Below are 18,909 nucleotides of genomic sequence, written 5' to 3' on the forward strand. Positions count from 1 at the left end.
ATATAAGTTAAATAAGCAGGGTGACAATATACAGCCTTGTCGTACTCTTTTCCAATTTTGAATCAGCCCATTGTTCCATGTCCAGTTCCAACTGTTGTTTCTTAACCTGCATATGGATTTCTCAGGAGACAGGTAAAGTGGTCTGGTATTCCCATCTCTTTAAGAATTTTCCACATTTTGCTGTGATCCACACAGTCAAAGACTTAAGTATGGTCAATGAAGCAGAAGTATGTGTTTATTTAGAATTCCCTTGCTTTCTCTGTGATCGAACTAATACTGGCAATTTGATCTCTGGTTCCTCTACCTTTTCTAAATCCAGATTATACATCTGGAAGTTCTCAGTTCATGTACTGTTGAAGACTACTTGAAGGATTTTCAGCATTACCTTGCTAGCATGTGAAATGAGTACAATTGTACAGTAGTTTGAACATTCTTTGGCATTGCCTTTTTTTGGGATTGGAATGAAAACTGTCCTTTTCCAGTCCTGTGGTCACTGCTGAGTTTTCCAAATGTGCTGGCATATTGAGTGCAGCACTTTCACGGCATCATTTTTTAGGATTTGGAAGAGCTCAGCTGGAATTCCATTAGCTCCATTAGCTTTGTTGGTAGTAATGCCTCCTAAGGCCCATTTGACTTCATACTTCAGGATGTCTGACTCTAGGTGAGTCATCACAAAATTGTGGTTATCTGGGTTCCATTAAGGCCTTCTTTGTATACTTCTGTGTATTTTTCCCACCTCTTCTTAATCTCTTTTGCTTCTGTTAGGTCCTTGCCATTTCTGTCCATCATTGTGACCACCTTTGCATGAAATGTTCCTTGACATCTCTAGTTTTCTTGAAGAGATATCTAGTCTTTCCCATTCTCTTGTTTCCCTCTACTTTGCACTGTTCACTTAAGAAGCATTTCTTATCTCTCCCTGCTGTTCTCTGAAACTTTGCATTCAATTGGGTATATCTTTCCCTTTCTCCTTTGCCTTTTGCTTCTCTTTTATTCTCAGCTATTTGTAAGGCCTTCTCAGACAGCCACTTTATCTTCTTCTATTTCTTTTTCTTGGGGAAGGTTTTGGTCACTGCCTCCTATACAACGTTATGAACCTCTGTCCATAGTTCTTCAGACACTGTCTACCATATCTAGCCCCTTGAATCTATTTGTCATCTCCACTGTATAATCATAAGGGATTGGCTTTAGGTCATACCTGAATGGTCTAGTGTTTCTCCCTACTTTCTTCAAGGTAAGCCTAAATTTTGCAGTAAGAAGCTCATGATCTGAGCCACAGTCAGCTCCAGGTTTGTTTTTGCTGACTGTATAGAGCTTCTCCATCTTTGGCTGCAAAGAATATGGTCAATCTTATTTTTGTATGGACCATCTGGTGATGTCCATGTGTAGAATCTACTACATCAGCTTATTCACATGAAATGGGGATAATATTAACCCAACCACTATATTTAGATTTGTTTCCCAAAAGATTATAGTGATTTAATTTATTGCTTACATTTAATGCTGAAGGTATCTTGTCCTTCTGTTCATGTTGTTATATATTTGTTTTAGGGGGTAGTTGTCTGTTTTCTGTTGATTTTACATTAACTGAGCAGTTAATAAAGTAAACAACAATTCTTTTCGGCTCACTCCAGTCACCTACTTTTTGTATAGCCACAATCTGGCCTCAAACACATGAGCTAAACTTCTGCAATATGCCTTGAAGAATCTGTATCAATCATAATGACACTAATTATTGCTAATGACAATGTGATAGGAGAGTCAATATGTTGAACTTTAAATAAATTTGCTATGCTTGAAAATGAATTTCTCATAATGATCATATGTGTACCTGGTATATTAGTGAGTAACTACCTGGGCAGAACTGTCTCATTTGGAAGACCTCTAGTTTAAAATTTGATGTGGTGAACATAAGATTTTTAGCCAAAACCAAATCAATCCAAAGTCCTTTTCTAAGTATGCATTACTTTCACAAATCTGAAACTCAGTTCCATCCTCTGTAATATGGAAGTTAGTTAAACCTCTTTTGTAAAGTAGTTGTGAGGAATAGTGTTGGCATATATTGGGTGCCTAGCAGAGAGGAGATGCTGAAGAAATGATAATGTTCAGATGCTGAGTACAGACCTAGAAAATAGTACAGAGCCTTATTAACTAAATATTACATACTGCAGGGAAAACAATGCCTTTAAGAGAATTAGTTTCATGAAGAGTCAGAAGTTAGCTTCACCACCTACATTTATTAAAATACCCTCAAAGTTGAATATTTTAATAAATCAATTTTATAAAGTATGCTTCACTGTATATATTTGCAGTATACAAATCTACCTTTTTGTTTTGTAAACAAAACAAAACAAATTTGTTTTGTAAACAAAGCAAATATATCTACCTTTTTGTTTTGTAAACCATATCAAAAATTTCAATCTTCAGAAGATTCAGTTCCACCCTTAGACTCAACAGTAGTAAAAATCACACAAATAAATATTAACAAACACTTAACATGCTAAATATATTACATGTATTATCTCAGCTATCACTTATGACAAAACGATGTGATAATTATTGCCATTAAAAGTAATTTAATAGAGGTTCTGACAAGTTAGAAATTAGCACACATTCATAGATCAGCAGAGCTACAATTAGTACCCCCAATCCAAGCCTAACCTCCAAACACAGCAGAGAACCACCAGAAATTACACCACAGACACCATCTGCCTGATAATGAGATGGCCCAAACATAGGATCAGTCCCACAGAAAGGACCTGATCTGGAACCAACATGAGATTGTTGATGCTGCTGCTAAGTCACTTCAGTCGTGTCCAACTCTTGCGGCCCCATAGACAGCATCCCACCAGGCTCTGCTGTCCCTGGGATTCTCCAGGCAAGAATACTGGAGTGGGTTGCCATTTCTGTCTCCAATGCATGCATGCATGCAAAGTCACTTCAGCTGTGTCTGACTCTGTGTGACCCTATGGACAGCAGCCCACCAGGCTCCTATGTCCATGGGACTCTCCAGGCAAGAATACTGGAGTGAGTTGCCATTTCCTTCTCCCGCATGAGACTAGACCATGGGAAGGACTTGATTGAAAACAAATAAACAAGGCACATTTTGAATGAAGCAAATTTAATGAGGATACACATGAGGAATGATTGGAGAGAGAAAGCAGCAACTCTACATTGCATCTGGAAAGGTAGGGTCTTATACAAGAAATACGAAGTGTTTTGTACAGTCAAAATCCAGAGCAAGGTATCTCTGCTGTGATCATTTTTGGTTCTCTGCTTTTTCTATTGGTTCTTATAATCAAGTACTAAATGGTTTGTCTGGTGGGTGGATTTGATACAGATGGAAATAGGGCTTTTCTCAGTATAGACAAAACATTTATCTTTGGATTGTCAAGTTTATGCTGTAACAAATGTATCCATGGATATATAGATTAAACACAATCAGACAGGAAAGATCAAAAAGGCTACAACCTGTGACCAAGTCAATGCAAAAGAAGAGAAGAAAGTACATATTAAGCAATGGGAACAAGTCTGCTAAGACAAATAAAAGGTAGTGTTGACTGAGCAAATCCAGCATCTCCATACTGCCACCCCGTCCCCTTTCCATTTCTACAGTAGACTTCTGTACCAATCATGACCCTTATTTTCCCTCTTAGAGCTTGCATGCATGCTCAGTTGCTTCACTCATGCCTGAGTCTTTGTGACCCCATGGACTATAGTCCACCAGGCTTCTGTGTCCATGGGATTATTCCAGCAAGAATACTGGAGTGGGTTGCCATTCCTTTCTCCAGGAGATCTTCCCAACTCAGGACTTGAACCTGCATCTCCTGCTGCTCCTGCATTGGCAGGGAGATCCTTTACCACTGAGCCACCTGAGAAATACCCCACAGAGCTTGCAGAGACTTTAATTCCTTTGAAGCCCAGTGAAACAGGCAGCCAGTACTAACTGATATATGGGTTGATTCAGATGAAATCTAGTTGCTACCTTGAGTATATACATTATTGAATAAATGTTTCATGAGCACCACCATAGTAATGCCAGTCCCTTTAGGAACTCCAACTCACCCAATAAAGTATGATCCTTTTGAAAAGAAAAACAAATTAATTATTATTAATTTATCAGAGGAAAGGACAATGTGACAACTTAAGATACTGTATGAGACCAAACTTATATTAGATTTATATAGAACATATAAATCCTTTCTGCAATTAAGAAGTAATCTTTAAAACATTTGTGAAAGATAGATAAAAATGGAAGGAAATTTTTATAAGCAGCAGTCCACACACTTAATATGAAAACAGTAAAGGGTGTATGAATTTTTTTCCCTGAATTCTGCTCACCCCCTTAGTTTATTCCATTGGTTATATGAACGAGAAATCTCTATAATGTTATGAACACTGGCAAAGTCAGACAACTGGAAATTCTGTAATGTCACAGAATGCTATGGCTGAAAATAAGTAGCAAACCAGATTAATTGCTGAATTGAGGATGTTGAGCAAGAGATAATGTGGTACTGATATCCTGGCAATAGAGGGCTTAAAATTGAACACTATTGAGAGGTCTATTCCATCAAGAAGGTAGATAGATAGCTCACCTTTCAGTAACTGCATGAGAAAGGAAAATTTTAAAACAAGGACAAGCATTCTCACATCTGACTATGCTACGGAGACACATGAGACAGGAACTCAAATTACAGAACTATGCCTCCAAGTCAGAGCTAGACCTGCAGTCGCGTTGCCCTGATGCTAAGTTCTCTGAGTGCTGCCTTTTGGAAGTAAAAGACCTGAAAATCCAAGTCCAAATTCTGGTTCTGCCACTTATTAGTTGTGTAACCTTGGAAAAACTATTTGCCTTACTGAATTTCAGTTTTCTTATCTGTAAACTACTGTTGGCACACTTACTCTGTCAGGATATGTTAAAGATTAAATGAGAAAAGCGTATTTGCCATGCCTCATAGAGGCATTTGGAATGCCTTACATTAGGCGTGCTTGCTTTCCTTTTTGGAAAGTAGTCTAGTAAGATTTTAAACACAAGGTCTTTCTCTCTGTAGGCAGACATATCTAGAGAAATAAATGTCTCATACATATGTGACACATATACATGTCACATACACACACACACACACGCACACACATATATATATATCAGAGATAGTTAAGAAACTCAGAGACATATATGTAATATATGTAGTATATGTGTTACATATGCATTATGTAATATATAAATGTAATTTTCTAAATATTCTATGGTATTTGGGGAACTTTATCTTGTATGATTATTTGTGAAAATCACATGAGAAGCAACTTAGTCTTCAACCAGATAGTTCTTCATGATTGCATGAAGTACCCACAATATGGTACAGGATACCAAATGATACAAATCACTATGTTTGAACCTTTAGACACCACTCAGATCAGATCAGATCAGTTGCTCAGTCGTGTCTGACTCTTTGCGACCCCATGAATCACAGCATGCCAGGCCTCCCTGTCCATCACCAACTCCCAGAGTTCACTCAGACTCACGTCCATCGAGTCAGTGATGCCATCCAGCCATCTCATCCTCTGTCATCCCCTTCTCCTCCTGCCCCCAATCCCTCCCAGAATAAGTCTTTCCCAATGAGTCAATTCTTTGCATGAGGTGGCCAAAGTACTGAGGTTTCAGCTTTAGCATCATTCCTTCCAAAGAAATCCCAGGGCTGATCTCCTTCAGAATGGACTGGTTGGATCTCTTTGCACTCCAAGGAACTCTCAAGAGTCTTCTCCAACACCACAGTTCAAAAGCATCAATTCTTCGGCACTCAGCCTTCTTCACAGTCCAACTCTCACATCCATATATAACCACAGGAAAAACCATAGCCTTGACTAGACAGACCTTTGTTGGCAAAGTAATATCTCTGCTTTTGCATATGCTATCTAGTTGGTCATAACTTTCCTTCCAAGGAGTAAGCGTCTTTTAATTTCACGGCTGCAATCACCATCTGCAGTGATTTTGGAGCCCAAAAAAATAAAGTCTGACACTGCTTCCACTGTTTCCCCATCTATTTCCCATGAAGTGATGGGACCGGATGCCATGATCTTCGTTTTCTGAATGTTGAGCTTTAAGCCAACTTTTTCACTCTCCTCTTTCACTTTCATCAAGAGGCTTTTGAGTTCCTCTCCACTTTCTGCCATAAGGGTGGTGTCATCTGCATATCTGAGGTGATTGATATTTCTCCTGGCAAGCTTGATTCCAGCTTGTGTTTCTTCCAGTCTAGCGTTTCTCGTGACATACTCTGCATAGAAGTTAAATAAACAGGGTGACAATATACAGCCTTGATGTACTACTTTTCCTATTTGAAACCAGTCTGTTGTTCCATGTCCAGTTCTAACTGTTGCTTCCTGACCTGCATACAAATTTCTCAAGAGGCAGATCAGGTGGTCTGGTATTCCCATCTCTTTCAGAATTTTCTACAGTTGATTGTGATCCACACAGTCAAAGGCTTTGGCATAGTCAATAAAGCAGAAATAGATGTTTTTCTGGAACTCTCTTGCTTTTTCGATGATCCAGCGGATGTTGGCAATTTGATCTCTGGTTCCTCTGCCTTTTCTAAAACCAGCTTAAACATCTGGAAGTTCACAGTTCACATATTGCTGAAGCCTGGCTTGGAGAATTTTGAGGATTACTTTACTAGCGTGTGAGATGAGTGCAATTGTGCGGTAGTTTGAGCGTTCTTTGGCATTGCCTTTCTTTGGGATTGGAATGAAAACTGACCTTTTCCAGTCCTGTGGCCACTGCTTAGTTTTCCAGATTTGCTGGCATATTGACTGTAGCACTTTCACAGCATCATCTTTCAGGATTTGGAATAGCTCAAATGGAATTCTATCACCTCCACTAGCTTTGTTCGTAGTGATGCTTTCTAAGGCCCACTTGACTTCACATTCCAGGATGTCTGGCTCTAGGTCAGTGATCACACCATCGTGATTATCTGGGTTGTGAAGATCTTTTTTGTACAGACACCACTATCCCCAGCTTAAATGTATATAATTATAGCAATATATTTATTCTAGGTCATAACTTTCTCTTTTCAAAATATATAGAAAAAAGCAGAGAGAACCAAATGCTATCTTTTAGATGATTAAGAAACTAAAACAAAAAAAAAGATTATTTCTTTTCAATGCAATAGCCATTCATGTAGCTTATATAATGAAAATTTCCTTTCAATTAAGAACTCTAAAATTAAGAAATATGCACGAGCTCCTGGATTACTCATAAACCTGTGTACAATGTATGCTGAATTTTCTATATGTACATAATGTGTATTTTTTGAGGAAGAAGATCCATAGCTTATAAAGATTCTTGACTATGTGGTTCCCAGTAAATATAGAAATAAACAGCAACTGCATTTGAGTATGTTTGTCTTGAGTCATATCTCAAAACTAAAATCACAGTTGTACCAAAAAATGAGAATTATTGGAGGTACAGTGAAATATGGCATAGGGGTGAAACCCTTTAATTTTCTACTTCTGATTTCAGTAAGGACAAATAAATATGTCCTCAAATGTACAGATATGTTTGTGGGTTTACTCCGAAAAAACAGTCAGGGAATACTAATTTAGGCAAGGGTTACAAAAGAGTTACTGCATATACATATATTTTATGGTAATTAATAATGTCAACGGTGTAAGAGTATTACTTTTTATGGCTCAAAAATCAATACAGATATCACAAATATCAGTACCCAACATTATGGACTTTACTTTTATATAGGAACAGCATTCCTTCATTTTAAATCAGGTAATCTCAAACTCATTCTTACTTTTATCTATATTAAGTTCTGTAACATCTTATCTATATGAAAACAGATTCAACACAGCAAAGAAATCACCCTGAAAAATTCAGGCATTTCCTCTTATCTCCTATAGTTTGATAGACTTAGGTTGAAAAATCTTGGCCTTTCTGACTTTTCCTTATTGGAGGAGGAATAGCTAATCCAATAGGTCCATATTACCATCAGGTGGATTCCTATCAGGGTCAGTCTTGATGTTCAATCCAGCCTGTTTTCTCTGGCCTCCCAGACAGGTGTATACCTCAGCACTTGGTGGGTTTTCACAGCCAGTTTCCAGGCAGATCCCAGGGTCTGCCCCCATTAGCCCAAGTCAGTCTATATTCTATCTCTTCCAGAGCTCCTTCCTGCAACTAAGTCAACAAAATTATATACCCCAAGGTATGGATTTGAGAAGAGTTACAAATCCTTCACATAGTATCTAATCCAGGATAACAGTAATCAAGTTCATATTTGTAACATGGATTTCCCTGGTGACTCAGTGGTAAAGAATCTGCCTGCCAATGCAGAAGAAGTGGGTTTGATCCCTGGTACAGGAAGATCCCCTGGAGAAGGAAACGGTAACCCACTCCAGTATTCTTACCTGAGGAACCTCAGGGAGCCTGGAGTATTACAGTGCATGGGGTCGCCAAGAGTCAGACACGACTCAGGGGAGTTAGTAACTGAACAACAACTTAATAGCTAGCACTATGAAACAGAAAGATGAATGGAACCCAAAGCCAAACTTCCAACAAAAAGCATTTAATATTACTATTGACATATATACACTGCCATGTATAAAAAAGATAGCTAGTGGGAAAAGTGAAAGTGAAAGTTGCTCAGTCATGTCCAACTCTGTGATCCCACAGACTATACAGTCCATGTAATTCTCCAGGCCAGAATACTGGAGTTGGGCAGCCTTCCCCTTCTCCAGGGCATCTTCTCAACACAGGGATCAAACCCAGGTCTCCCACATTGCACGTGGATTCTTTACCAGCTAAGCCACGAGGGCAGCCCAAGAATACTGGAGGGGGTAGCCTATCCCTTCTCCAGAGGATCTTCCTGACCCAGGAATTGAATCGGGGTCTCCTGCACTGCAGGCAGATTCTTTACCAATTGAGCTATCAGGGAAGCCCAGCTAGTGGGAATCTGCTGTTATAACACAAAGAGCTCAGCTTGATGCTGTGTAATGACCTAGATGGGTGGGATGGTTTGGTGGTACAGAAAGATTCAAGAGGGACGGGATTATATGTATACATATAGCTGATTAACTTCATTGTACAGTAGAAATGAATAAAATATTGTAATAAAACTATACCCCAATAAAAAAAGAAAGCATGGACTTAATATTTGTAGAATACTCTGAAAATCTAAAGAAAAAGAGAAAAAATAAGACAAAAGCAGAAACAGGGCCTGCTAACCATGATGTTGATAACCTTGGTATTAGATTCCAGGTACAAAACATGTAGGAATAACTACAAATATCTTTGCCAAGGTCTCAGAAAAATTTATATTTGGAGCAACCACTGACCAAAATCTAGTTGCATGTTGAATATAAGGTTGGGACACAGGCATATACTCAGTACACTGGTGAGACAACAGGCCTATCAACTTAACACAGTTAATTGGCATTTAAAACAGTTAACAAAATAATCTGCAGCCCACAACCCTTCAGTTAAACTGGCCAAGCAGAGCCTTCTCTTAAATGCTCACAGAATCTTAGTTACATAGTTAACAATCCTCTGGGCAAGGATTTGAGCCAAAGGTTACTCAAATTTTACACTATCTATACTCAGTGTCAGAGAAAAACAGTTAACTCAGACTTTTCCCTGTTTTAGGAATGTAAAAAGAGAAAGAATTGTGGTTGTTTTGGGTTTGTTTGGGTTTTTTTTAATTAACAAATGAGAGATCTTTTAAAATCCTGAAAATCAGGTGAAAGTTCTGTCTCCTAAGTGGAATATAACTATAAAAATCATCTATTTTGGAAAAATTAATATTTAATTCCATAAAAGTTTATTAACTAACTGATGTATGCAAATGTTTTAGAGCATATCACTGGCATCTATTCAGTTCAGTTCAGTTCAGTCGCTCAGTCGTGTTCGACTCTTTGAGACCCCATGAATTGCAGCATGCCAGGCCTCCCTGTCCATCATGAACTCCCAGAGTTCACTCAGACTCACGTCCATTGAGTCAGTGATGCCATCGAGCCATCTCATCCTCTGTCGTCCCCTTCTCCTCCTGCCCCTAGTCCCTCCCAGCATCAGAGTCTTTTCCAATGAGTCAACTCTTTGCATGAGGTGGCCAAAGTACTGGAGTTTCAGCTTTAGCATCATTCCTTCCAAAGAAATTCCAGGGCTGATCTCCTTCAGAATGGACTGGTTGGATCTCCTTGCAGTCCAAGGGACTCTCAAGAGTCTTCTCCAACACCACAGTTCAAAAGCATCAATTCTTCGGCACTCAGCCTTCTTCACAGTCCAACTCTCACATCCATACATGACCACAGGAAAAACCATAGCCTTGACTAGATGGACCTTTGTTGGCAAAGTAATGTCTCTGCTTTTGAATATGCTATCTAGGTTGGACATAACTTTCCTTCCAAGGAGTAAGCGTCTTTTAATTTCATGGCTGCAGTCACCATCTACAGTGATTTTGGAGCCCCAAAAAATAAAGTCTGACACTATTATGTGGTATTTAACATGAAACATAAAGGAGTATGGCTACCCAGAGTCCCACAAACTGGTGTTTTGAAACAGTTCAGTGGATTTCAATAGGTGAAACATTTCTATCAATGTAGGTAACAGTATACCCTGAAAGCTCTTTACAACAATTATTTTTGCCCAGATTATGTTCATTTTTGTTCCCCACTTGGAAAAAATAACAAGGTCTGAATTTTTCAAAGGAAGGATATTTAAGTATTGCTGAATTAAAATTGACTGCAATGGCACCCCACTCCAGTACTTTTGCCTAGAAAATCCCATGGACGGAGGAGCCTGGTGGGCTACAGTCCATGGGGTCGCTAGAGTCGGACACGACTGAGCGACTTCACTTTCACTTTTCACTTTCATGCACTGGAGAAGGAAATGGCAACCCACTCCAGTGTTCTTGCCTGGAGAATCCCAGAGACGGGGGAGCCTGGTGGGCTGCCATCTATGGGGTCGCAAGAGTCGGACATGACTGAAGTGACTTAGCAGCAGCAGCAGCAGCAAGGCCAGATCAAAGTTCAATAAGATAGATTCCAGGGCCATATCTAGATTCAGGGAGAAATAGCATATTTATTGATTAATACTATTCAGCCATGACACAGGATGCAGAATCTTCCTCTGTGTCCAAGTTGAACCCACAGTGCACATGCAGCATGTTCTCTGCTCAGCTTCCTTTCCCTTAAGAGAACGACCTCGCCCTCATTCTTCAGGCTGCAGCTTCAATCGTTATACTATTGAACATACCTATTCATCTCGCTCTGCCAACTTCACTGATGTTCTAGGTCTTCTAATCATGTTACCTGTTTATCCACCTAAGTAATTCTCACAAAGTATGAGTTCATGACTCCAAAGCATATTCCTTTCTGAGGACAGATGTAAGATATCCAGGAGGAAGAAGCATTCTCCTTCTCTGTGAAGTTGTTAAGGGATGATACATTTCAGGGTGTGTCAGTGGCCATCCTTACTAATTGCATGGAGGAAGACCATCTACAGTAAAGGAAAGAAAGGCCAACACATGCATGAACACACACACACACACATGAACACACACACATACATGAACACACACACATACATGAACACACACACACATACATACACATCAAAGAATCAGAGATACAGCAGTGCTGAAAAATGGACAAGAGGGTATTCTAGAGGCATTAATAACATTCCCATTTTCCCACAGGATTTGGGAATCTTCCTCTGGATAATTACAAAGGAATTTCTTTGTAATTATTTCTTCAATTTGGTGAATTGCATCCTTTTTAGCTAAACATGTAAGTAATTTCCTTTCTTCTCAAGCTATGTATTATTTTTCCCATAATATTTATTCAATGCTTATGATTCACAAGATTAGTTTTTAGATAATGGCAATAATTTTTGCTGGGAAATTTCATGGACAGAGGAGCCTGGCTGGCTACAGTCCATGGGGTTGCAAAAGAGTCACACATGACTTAGGCATTAAACAACAAAAATAGAACTATAAACAAAAGACACCAAGCCCTGACTTCATGGAACTCACACTCTAACAGAAAGCGAGATAGTGGACAGATATATAAGTAATTATTTAAAGTGTGCTGGGTAGTGGTATATGCTAAGGAAAAGAAAATAAAACAGAATAGGAATATGGGTGCTGTTGAGAGCAAAGAGAAGTTAAAATATATCATGTAGCTATGGAAAGTATTGAGAATTTGGTTTCTTTCATATATCAGAAAAAACACTGAAAAGCCCAGTATAATGTGGGTTCATCATCCTGTTATATTATTTATCACCTTTTAAATTTTAATGTTCCATATTTACCATCATATGCCATTGAAAGAATATATCTCACAAGACCATAACATGACCTTATTTTGCAGTATTTACTCCACTTTTTAAATATTTTCATTTTATTTGGTTTTTAATCCTATAGGTACATAAATATTAGTCTCGGGGTGCTTCAAAAACTCAAATTCATATTCTTCATTTGAAGCAACAATAACAAGTTTTTGTTTTTTTTTTTTAGTTTCTAGCAATGAACATGGTTGCTTTATTAGCTTTTGCTGCAATACTGCTGTATAGAAAATAACCCCCAAATCTCAGTGGCTTCTAACAACAAACATTTTATTTTACACTCATGGTATAGCAGATTTTTGATTCCATGATGGATCAGAAAAGCTTGAGAGACATGAATGGAAGCTTGCTTACGGACATAGCTCAGAAATGGCCCCCTATCATTTCCTTCCAAATTCCACTGATGAGGAATTTGGAAGCCCAACATACAAGATGGAGAAATACACGCCATTCATAGTGAACCACCTCAAGGGCAGAGAGGAAAGAATGAATTTTTAATAAAAAGTATAATCTACTATTCACCAAGTTTAATTTTCTACATTGAGCATGATTATACCAGGGAGTGATCTAAATACAGCTACACAACAGAAATTCTAGAAACTTGGCCCTATTCAGGTTATATAGGAAGATCTGCCAGAAGGGAGGCAAGACTTTAAAAAAAACTATGTAAAGGTGATATGTCAATAAAAGGAATATCTCCATGTAGTTGCCTGAACATGTCAAGCTACCAGACAACCCCCTGCTTTCTACATGAAATTCCCTGTCCTTCATAACTGATACCCTTTTGTGCAAACCCAGTTCTATATTCTTTCCTAATTTAACATTGCTTCTTCTACTGGCCCTTTAAAACAGAATGTGTATATAACACATTTATTGTGATTTATGAGAAATGTTCTATGACCCAATAGTTTATCAGCACTATAGGTTCTCTGAAGGTGAACACAGCATATTCACCTCTGTACATCAAAGTTTAGCTTAGTTCTTGGCTGCAGAGACATTCAAATATCATACAATACATTTAATGTGAATGATCTTAAAATTTCTTCCCACTCTTAATATCAAACACAAAGCCCTGTGTTATCACACTAGTTTGGAATGTTGTTCTAACAAAGTATCAGTGATTTTCAGTCAGTGCTAAAAATACTTAACGACAATAATTGAAAAAGTTACTCTGCTTGCTGCATTTAGAGAGCATTTGCTCCAACCTTTAGCTCCCAACCTTGGATTTCTTATCCTCGGGGCCCTCTTTTCTTTCAGTGTTCAGTTGTGCTTAGTCTTTGGATTGCTGTTCATGCTGCCGATCATTTCACAGCAGTGATTTTGGCAGACAAAGCAAGTCCTATGCACAGCCAGGTGTTCGCTTTGGCACCCACACCACTGGGGGGTTGACTCAGATGTTTCCCACACCTGTGAACCGGCTGCCCAATCTTAGCCAGCTCCCATGAACTTAATTATCATGCTCAATTTCAAATTAAAAAAAAATAGTTAAGAGAACATACATACAATTTCAGATGCTGCTGCTTCTTGCCATCCCTGCCACGTCCTCCTCAATAGAGCATTACTGTAAACAAATTAGCATTTCCTCCTCATCTTATCTTGATTTGTGGGATGTGCGAATGGAATACAACTCATTATATTTGAAGAGCTGATTAATTCCAGTGGTGAAATAATCACTGTACTTGCCCATCAGATTGTAGCTACAGTATTCGACCTATAATCCACGAGTAAGTGGAAGGTCCAGGAATGGCTTTGACGTTTAACATGTCTTTTTTTGATGCATGTTACAATTTTAGACATCAGAAGATGAAATTTTATATGAAAATAAAACGGAAAACAGAATTAGACTTTGAATATTCTCGTAACTTTTCCTTTTCTCTCAGCCAACAATGTACTGTATTTCTTTAAGGAAGAATGTTTTTTGTAGGCTCTGAATTCCCATTCATCTGCTTAATACCATTCCTACTGCTCCATTTGTTTTGTCTGCTCTACTGGACAAAATTCCATGGGTACTGTCAAAAGAATAGGCATATAGATCAATGGGACAGAATTGAGATACCAGAAATAACCCCATACATTTACAGTTAAATGATTTTTGACATGGGCACCATGACAAATTAGTGGAGAAAGAATAGTCTTTTCAACAAATGGTGCTAAGACCACAGGATATCCACTTAGAAATGAACTAAGTTGGACATCTTCCTCCCAACATAGGCAAAATGAATTCAAAACTTATCAAAAAGCTAAATGTGAGAGATACAACTTTAACACTCTTAAAAGAAAACAGATATAATGTTCATGACCAAGAATTAGGCACTGGTTTCTTAGATATGGCAACTAAAGCACAAACAACCAAGGAAAAAATTAGATAAATTGGATTTCATCAAATTTGAAAAATGTTGGCTTCAAAAGACACTATCAAAAAAGCAAAAAGACAAAAAAAATGGGAGAAAATATCTTCAAATCATATATTGATCTCTGGACCAGGAAGATCCCCTGGAGAAGGAAATGGCAACCCACTCTACTGTCCTTGCCTGGGAAATCCCATGGACAGAGGAGCCTGGCAGGCTACAGTCCATGGAGTCACAAAGAGTTGGACACGATGGAGGAACTAAACGATGACAACAAGAAAATAGCACACTCATACAATGGAATTCAGCCATGAAAGGAAGGAAACACGGATACATGCTACAAGGAGGAAGCTTGAAAGCATTATGCCAAATGAAGGAAGCCACAAAATACCTCATACTGCCTGGTCCATTTACATGAAATGTCCAGAATAGGCAAATCTACAGAAACAGAAAGTATATCAGTGGTTGCTAGGGGCTTGGGGGAAAAAGAAATGGAGTGACTGCTAATGGGTATGGGATTTATTTGGGGTGGACGAAATTGTTCTGGAATTAGGCAGTTATGTTGTTTTTTTGAATATACTAAAAATCACTGAATTATATACTTAAAAGGGGTGGATTTTATGATATGTGTGGTATTTTTACTACTTCAGGAATAAAAAGTGAGCAATCTATTGATACATTAAACAACACTGAGGTATCTCAAAATCCTTATGCTGAGAGAAAGAAGTTACACCAAAAAAGAGCAATACTATCAGACTCTATTTATACATTCCAGGAAATGCAAACTAATCTGTACTGACAAGAAGCAGATAGATAAGCAGGTGACTGATGGGAGGTTTGAGAGGAAGAAGAGATGAAAAAGGGCATCATTAAACCTGTGGGGATGATACATATTCATCATCTTGACTGTGGTGATGGTTGTATACATATAATAGCAACGTATACACTCTCTATATGTGTAGTTTATTACATGTCAATTACTTCTTTAAAATGATTAAGGGAGAAATATACACTGAACCTATTGGTGGTGAATAAACCATCAGCTGGGAGGAGACACTCAAATCTAGAGAACTGAGATGATATGGACACATTAGCAGGTTCTTGGCAGTAGGCAATTACTAGATTGTAAGAAAAAAATGCAGTGATAACAGAAAACAAGGTTACAGGCATTTTTAAAACCACCTAAAAATTCTGTGCTAGACAAAGCTCCATGAGAAGTAGACTTTTCTGTATTTAACCCCAGTATGTAAAGCAGTAAGTAACACAAAGTAGCATTCAATAAATGGCTGAATAAAGTATTCTGAGCTTCCAATGACAAAATAATCTGTTTCACTGAATTCCATGATTATTTAAAAGAGGAGGATGCGTGTACTGTTTATATTACAAGCAGACAAAAAAAATCATACATTTAATTAGAGTCTAAAATGGATTTGTGCACTAAATATGGTGAAGAATCAGTTCTTTTGACCTAGAAATTATGATTTTAAAGTTCCCTATTTGAAACTTAGAAAAGAATATAACTTTTTTCACTTACAACTGATCCCAGTTTGAAGGAATGATGTAACAGTTGAGAGTTTACACTACCTGATATTGTTCCCCAGATTCAAAATCCTTTTCTCTGCTTAAGTCCTTTTTACCTAGAACACTCTTTGTCTGACCCCTTGCATGGCACAGTCTACCTCATATTCTAACAAAGAGGAACTTTTAATTATGCTATATTAATGCCTCTCTTCACCCAAATTACACTGTATTGTGTTTCCACAGATTTTCCTCACAGCACTAATACATTCCAATGACAATTTTTAATTTGCTTTTTTTTTTTATCTGACTCCTCCAACTGGAATCTAACATCCATAAAGGAAGCAATCTTGTCTGTCTTGTTCTCTGCTGAATATCCAGTACTCAAATACAAAGACTGGCACATTGTAAACATCTGTGAATGAATGAATGAATGAATGAGTGTAATTATAACAACTTTAAAAGGAAGGTTTTCATAGAATACTATAAAAGTTTGACTGGTAGTATCTGCAAAAACAGGTAAGGCTCATACCCAGTTCCCAGTTCAGGAATAACAAAAACCCTTTCCCTCCATTTCATCCTATTCTAACAATTCAATATTTTTTGAACATCTGCTATGATCCAAATTTTTTATTAGGCCCTGAAGATAGAACAATGAAATAAGGCTTCTTGTTGTTTCCCCTGTTTGGAGGACAAGGAACATGGAAAGAGATGAAACCTGAATCAAAACATATCATCTTCAGGTAGCACTTCCAGCGTGCTTGGTACAAGAGGAGCAGGGTGCAAGTGATTAAACTGAAGTTTGAAGACAGTCTGTGAATTTTAATTATCTCTACTATCCCTGTCTCCCATTGCCATGGATAATTGAAAGTTGGCCATATTGCTAGGTAACGCTTCATTCCCTGCATAACTTGGCACTTAGAAAACGTTTTGCAAGAAAAGCAATTATAGCAATTGTCTCATGGGGGCGGGTAGAGGATGGATATAAACTGACTCTTGATGTTTTTGCTCTTTGCATATATTTACTAGATTCTTCAACCTAGTTTTGAAAACCTTCAAATAAATATACTCAACTGTTTTACCTACCAACCTGGGAGGGCGGGGGTAGGGTGTGGACTGCAAAAAATGGGTATCATTTCAGGCACAGTTACTTCCTTCATTCCTCATGTAGGGACACTGAGCAATAACCAGTCTGGCCTCTCATTTCCCCTAACATATGTCTACTCGGGAAGTTATGTGCAAGCTATGATTAAACAAAGATTGAAGACAAAAATAAGCAAAATGTGGCTTTGGGGGCACATTTGAGAAGGTTCTAGAGTGATTCTGTTTGCCCTGTACATTTATGGGTGGTTTGGTGGGAAAAAAAGAAAAAACTTCAGGATTTTTCAAATTGTTCAAGCACATCTTTTGTTCATTTCACTGCCTTTCCCCAACTGCTTCACTTCCTCAATGGTTTTGACTTTGAAACAGTCAGTTCAGACTTTCTAAAGCGTGGTGCTTGAGACAGTCATCCTAAAGCTTGAATGCTGTGTTTGTCATGTCCGTTTTAAGACATTCCCAGACAGTCTTCTAGAAAGGCTAACCTTTTCAATACTATTCTCACCTTCTGTGGAATATGCAAAGTGGAGATGTTTTTTTCCAGCGAGAGAGACAAGCAAGCATTTTAGTACTGGGCTGAGCAGGATCCATTTAGTGTTATCAATACAACTGTCAGTGTTTCCTGGTATGTAATTTGGTGGGAGGGTGTCTGTAACACATAAGGTGATATGCCAGAAGTGTATCAAGAGCAGTGTCTGGGTTGGAACAATTAAACAGATGCCCAGGAAGCCATGAAGGTTTATACTTGAAAATGCCAATATCTTCAGCTGTGTGTGTGGTGTTTGGTTTTGGTTTAAGTTTGGGGTTTGGGGTTGTTTTAATTTTTCGGTAATCCTTTTCCTTTGTGTACTGAATTGCAAATTTAAGGCTATATCTTAGTTTTCTTTCTAATTCCTTCACTTCCTGTTAATTTTTTTTTTCAAAGAAAAGAAAAAAACACTTTAAAGCTTAAAGCCATCATAAGTTATGATACGGGTAGGATTCCTTGACCTTTCATTACCCAATGAGCTACTCTCAGGCAAGTGATTCCTACAGATTTACATGACATCTCCTGAAGCAAGAACAGAAAACTGATTTCTAATCATTGAAATTATTTTTCCTCACCATCATCGGACTCTCACAGAGGTCTCCTACAACTCTAGATCATCTATAGAAATGTTGGTGTAGATGGATGACTCATAGAGTACTGGAAATATCACCAACCCCCAGATTAGGTTTGGACCTTCTGCTACATGCTCCCACAGCATCTGATGCATCTCCTGTCCAGAACTTAGGACAGTGGCAATTGATTATTTGAACGGCTTTTGCTGACTAGGCTCTACATGTGTGTCTTTATGCTAAGTGCTTTGCAAATGTTTTATAATGTAATCTTTATGATGAGCTCTATACTTTAAATCAATATTTTAGAAATGAAAAAAGTGTCTGAGAGATGTTGGGTAGCTTGCTCAAGGTCACATACTTTGTAACTGGCAATGCCCTGACTAATGGTTATATGACCTCAATGGACATGATCTTAACCTCTATGCAAAACTGATCTTCCAGTAAGCTAATTTTGGAATTTTTTAAAAGGCATTTTCAACTGTTCTACTGTTCTTTAGGGGTAGTTAACTA

Source organism: Bubalus bubalis, chromosome 16 (assembly GCF_019923935.1).
Source record: "Bubalus bubalis isolate 160015118507 breed Murrah chromosome 16, NDDB_SH_1, whole genome shotgun sequence".
Taxonomy (NCBI): Eukaryota; Metazoa; Chordata; class Mammalia; order Artiodactyla; family Bovidae; genus Bubalus; species Bubalus bubalis.